Here is a 5,994-nt window from a genome sequence, read left to right on the forward strand (position 1 = left end):
GGGCAACGGTTTCAGAGCATATGAGACATACTGGTTTTGAACTCCAGTGGGAAGCATGAACAAAAATGACTCTGTCCATTCAGGATTAAATGTTCGATTTTCACCATCCACTTTCCTTTTTTTAGAAAGAGACATTTTCCCCCACCTTTCTCCGGGTCACTCTTTTTCTCCTCACTTTCTCCGTTTCTCTCGTATTTTCTCCTCACTTTCTCCGCCTTCCTCGTCTTTCCCTCTTTCCGATTCTCTTGTCTTAATTTTCTTTGGCTCACTCGTTTTTCTCCTAGCTTTTTCACGTCTCTGTCAGCCGCCTTTCAATTCCATGGAACTTTTTTTTACATCTGCTTGGCCGGCAGCGGACCGTCACCGAAGATTTGATTGGCTGCGCGGTATCACGTTGATCGTGTAACTCATATGATTGGTATGTGGGTCTCCTCGTGGCATGACAGGCGGATGTTGTGAACAGAATCTGTTAGTTTTCCAAAATAAAACCTCCCTCAGTTTATATATTTAAAAGACAAAAACGGAAAGGATCAAAGATAGCGTGCGCACTTTTGCGGAGCGGTCTGGGTCCGCATGACCCAGCGACTGGGTCCGGACCCGGGCCGCGGTCCGCCAGTTAGTGACCCCTGCAATAGATCTTCACTGATTGAACATCCAGTCTGGCTCTGCTCTGGGATCTGTCTACACACCCTGACATATTGAACGTATTTTACAACAGTTTTTAAGCAAAAGGCTTTGTATGCTGAAAGGTTAACATGTTGTCTAGTAAAACAATTATTAATGCAACTAGTTTACTAGTTCATTCCAAACAACTACTAGTGGGTCAAATATCACTTCACTAGTTAACATGTAAGGGTAAAAATGGGTCAGCTAGTCGACTAGTGCACAATTTTGCACTGACTTGTTATCTAGTGGGCTTTTTTTTTGGCCTTACAAGTTAACATGTGAAACTCTAAATGCTTTTATTAGCAAACTAGTAAACATTTTTCAAATGACTAGTTAACTAGTTACACTTTCAGGTCTAACTAGTTTACTAGTAAGCAAGATTGTATCTTTACTTGTTCACTAGGAGGCTTTTTAGGTGTTACTAGTTGTTGAAAATATTTACAAGATTATGTTTGTGTGTCTTGGAAAACTTTGTATGAAGGATATCTGTGGTGCACCTGTCTGTGTCCATCAAGCTGCTGGAATTTCTTTGTCTAAAGTTCTCTGCTCAAAAACAACTTCTACTATGGATTAGTTCCGTGACATCTCGTGCCATCTCCTGTAGAACTGACTTTCTTTGCTTAGCAACTCCCTAGCAACAGCTGACCTCATTGCTACGTTATGCCCATGTATGGAATTCCTATGTGTGTTTCTATAAGAGTGCGTGTGTGTCTGGGATGTGCAGAGACCGAGCAGAACGCCTGGACAGAGACTTTTCTGAACATTGTTTTCTGCTCTTGGCTCTCTCCTTTTTGCAAAAAGAATAAACTCAGATGAATTTACAACTGGCCTGGTACATTGGACTTATAATATAGAAATCTTTCAGAGTCATTCTTGACACTAGTTCACTAGTGGCGATTTTAAGGCTAACTAGTAAGCTAGTAGCCATAAATGTTAACTAGTGGACATTTTAGGACTCAGCTAGCTAGCAGCAATTTTCAAATGAATCAGTTGGCCATTGCATGCAAATGAAGGGGCGGGACTGAATCCTGATTGGTCGATCCAAAGCCTGCGTTTGAGGCTCACGAAGCAGCAGTGTGTTTGTTTTCTACAGAGGAATGGTCGGTTTTCCTCATTTTACCAGGTATTTAGCCGATTATTACAGACAAAAGTGAAAGTATAGTTTAAGCCTTCACGGTATGATCCCATTCTGTGTCCCGGTAAAAGATTGGTAACGATCCCCGCCGCGACCGAGCGCCGTCTTGGCTGGAAGGAGACTTTCACGCGGCGTCCTCGTCGCTAAAGAGGGGTAAAATGTTGTTAAAGCTAAAGTTGTGGACCAGGTAGCTCTGTTGATAGACTTCATATGTGGATAGAAGCCTTATTCTGAGCTCCGGGGTGAACCAGCGGCGCCGCCATGCTGGGGAGGAGGATTTAAGCTAGGCTATATGATCCACAAGCAGCTGCAGTCACAGGAGAATTGCAGCCGGTGTTATGCCGAGAACCTCTACTGCAGGCGTTCACGTCCTGCGTCTGCAGACTGACCTCTGCGTCACTGTGAATCCTTTTTGTTTGGTTCAAATTTTGACGGACGCCGCAGCTGATCGTCATCACTTTCTGTGAAGTTGGGGCTATTCACGACTTAAACCGGAAACCACGCCAGCGAATTTAAAGTGCATCCGGTATATTTTCAAAATAAAACAAACTTTCCGCTGAACTCGCCGGTTTCAGTGTGTCGTAAACATTACGTAAATTTCGGGTCATGGACAGAAGCTGATCATAGAGATCCAGCCCCTACTCTGTCTGGGCTGAGCTTTCACAGGCTGTGGCTGGAGCAGCAATCAGTGTAAGCCATCGGCTGTAGCCAGTCCACTCCCACGATGCAACGGAGCCCTTACACTAGGGGTGTAAGCCCGGGGTAATTCTGGCAGAGGGGACATATCTTGGCACAATCCTGTCCTGTGTGATCACGCCCTTTGAGGGTCAATGGAAAAAGCATTCACGTTTATTTCATGGGATTCTCTGTGTAACTGATTATTTAGCCCTGTCGCATGTATTTTTTCCTTGCTTGGACAGTCTTGAAAGGAAAAGGGGGAAAAATTATAACATAAAATCAAAAAATTAAACTAGGATATATGTGTAGGCACCGTGTTCTCATTGATACGTTTATCTTTTTGACTTTTTGACATTATTTTATTTAATTTTGTTTTCAACCTCTGCCTCCTCTTGTGTGTCACCATTTGTGGATGTCATTGCTGCATTGTCTGTAACATTTAGCATTTCAATAAAAACAAAATTATGTTGACTGAATGTGTCACCATCATGTCCATAATCACAGGGAAAAAAAATTAATTGGTTCCGTTCCATTCTTCAATGAATTGTGTAGAACACTGTTCAAAAATATAATCTTAAGACAATAACATACTCATTAATTAAATGTTGAACCCAACTCTATTCACTTCTTATTTCACTTTGCTATCTAATTTACATACAACTTACCAGAACCACGAAGAAGAGAAGAGGCTATGTGAAACCTTGTGCCATTAATGGCCGATTGTTCCGTCTGGAAGATCAAAGGAGTACCCTCCAATATACACTCAGCAAACTGAGGAGAGAGAAAATACTTTAGTATGACACACACTGACGTGGAAAAAACGAATACATGTCGAACAAAGTCACATAATGTCATTCTTTTCTTAACTTAAATTTTGTTGTGGCCATTCACTTACCATGTGTTCATATGATAATATTAGGAATCTACACCTAAAAACACCGCATGACACCCCATCAGTCTGTTCCACATGGTCTATGGTGTTACACTCCCACCTGGACACGTTGCAGTTTTTCTGCCACATGTTTGCCCTAATACAGGATTAAAAAATACAAAGTTATATTTCTGTACTTTAAATGTCAAAAATGTGAATCCTCATTTGAACTGTACAGTTTTGTTACCTTGTTGTTTCAAGACGATGCTTTATGTTTAATTGTGATTCTCCAAGAGGATCCAGGAAGATGGACTTCTTCTTAGATGGGTACATTAGCAATTTGGAAGGAGATATTTTTAAATTTTGATTATTAGTTTTTAACCTTTGACATTCATTCATTCATGTATATATATGGCTTATACTTTAAGAGAAGAATAGTTGTGGTAATTTAAATAAACATTATGTAAATTTTAGTTTAGCATTGTGTCATTGTATCAGTTGTGCCCTGAGATGTATACTAAACTAATGGAATTAAGGAGAATGTGTTAGGATTTAAAATGTGTTGCTTAACTGTCATTTTCAGCATAGCATATCTGCAAAATACTGTTTTGATGTAAATGTGGAGTTAATATTGTCAATAGGCAAAGTTCAATAAATATTATTTTAGAAAAAGGTGACTTTCTAGCCATTGACAAATCATGGATCCTACATGATTCGTAATCAGTTAATAAAATTTAAAAAACTGCTTCTCACAGTTAGCATCCAGTGGTGATTTTGGTTAAAAATCCCCAGGATCACTTTAAACTCTGATGGGTCCATCTACAAGAGAAGCAAAAGAGAATGAGATTTTCATGAAAGTAGGTAAGTTAAGTCACATAAGAAATAAAAGAAAATATCCAATTACCTTAAGTCTGGACGTTTTCCTCATCCAGATTCTAGTCATTTCAAATGTATCAATGACAGCAGCCTGCTCCACATTTACATCATTGTATTTTTCATCATCAATGTAAGATATGCATTGATGACCTATGTAATCAAATTCATCACAATTAAAGACAGGACATTACATCCTCACAAGAAAAAAAAATACTTCATTTGTGGATATGCATTTGAAATGTTGAATTTCAAAATGAATTTCATAAATTGGGTAGGCAATGCAGGAACTCACTTCACTCTCCAATTCTTCATTAGGAGCAGTCCTCGAAGTCCCAGAAGAATAGTTTGAATGGGCCGATCTTGGAGAGTATCAGATGCTATTCTTAAGTTTTCCAGACCATGCTTCATTGATATCTGTAAAACAAGTTATGAGTCATCAAACTTAATCATAATGCAATCCCAAAAAATTATTAAAATCTGATCCATTTGAAACATTAGCAATTTAACTTCCAATCGCGTATGAAATAGAGTCCATACATTTGATTATCTCGTCTCTGTGTATATACAGCCAGGCACAGGAGTGGGAGATGAGGAGGTTGTCTTCTTTAATGGGATTCTTGGAATCTTACTCTTCAGGTGCCACAAGTGGTCAATACTAACCCTTTTCAAGACAGGTCCTTGACGGCCTTCAAGGTCTGCACTCTTCCCATCAAGCTTGATTATTTTGAATGGCCCAAGATAGCTTGGTTCAAGCTTCCCACCCTTTCGTGTCTCGCTGCGAACGTTTTGACGCAGCACCATTTCACCAGTGGTGAATACCACTCTTTTCTTGGAGGAGCCGAGTCGTGTTTTGACTTTATTTGGGGTTTTATCTGTATTTTTCAAGACAACTTCTTTAATGTCCTCCATTTTGTTTCTTGCCATGGCTACAGTCTCTTCCAGAATCACCTCCTCGATGGTATCGTCAACCTACAAAAATAAATAGGTCCAAATGCTGTTGATCTGAACCTTGTTTTTCTAAAAATAGAAAAACAATGCTACATTCAAACATATAAAAGAAATGTATGACAAAACATAACTTTTATTTAGAGGGCACCAACAATTACAAATTTGTTAGGGTATTTTGACTGACCTGGAACTTTTCTGGAATTTCCGAAGGGTATCGCGCTTCTCTTCCAAACATCAAACAGTATGGGGAGTATTTGGTTGTCATCTGCTTTTTTGTTCGCAAAGCAAACATGACGGCATCCAAATACTCATCCCACCTTTCAGGTTTGTCTTCTACCAGTTTGCAGAGAGCCCTGATAAAATAATTGTGAAACAGCATGGATCATGTAATATATATTTAGATAGGTGTCTGAATGAACTGCATAAATCTCAGATTTTTTTTTCCACTTACTTTTGAATGGTACCGTTCATCCTTTCAACCAAACCATTTGTTTGGGGATGGTAAGGAGAGTACAGACTCCTCTCAATGCCAAGTTTAGTGCACACACTTTGTTGATCTGTAAGAAATTAGGATAAATGTCAGCAAATTTACAATTTGAGTGAGCAAATTGTGAACAATGTGAAATTGGAAGCGATAACAGTATTAGGAATACCTGATTCATAAATTCACTCCCTTGATCCGTTAGAATTCTTTTAGGTGCCTCAAATTGATGAACACATTTTAATATTTGGTCTGTGACCTCTTCTGCACGTTTGGACTTGATGGGATAAGCTTGAGCCCACTTTGTGTAATAGTCAACCATTACACAAAAAAACTGGT

The sequence above is a fragment of the Oryzias melastigma genome, linkage group LG9 (genome assembly GCF_002922805.2).
Source record: "Oryzias melastigma strain HK-1 linkage group LG9, ASM292280v2, whole genome shotgun sequence".
NCBI classification, from domain to species: domain Eukaryota; kingdom Metazoa; phylum Chordata; class Actinopteri; order Beloniformes; family Adrianichthyidae; genus Oryzias; species Oryzias melastigma.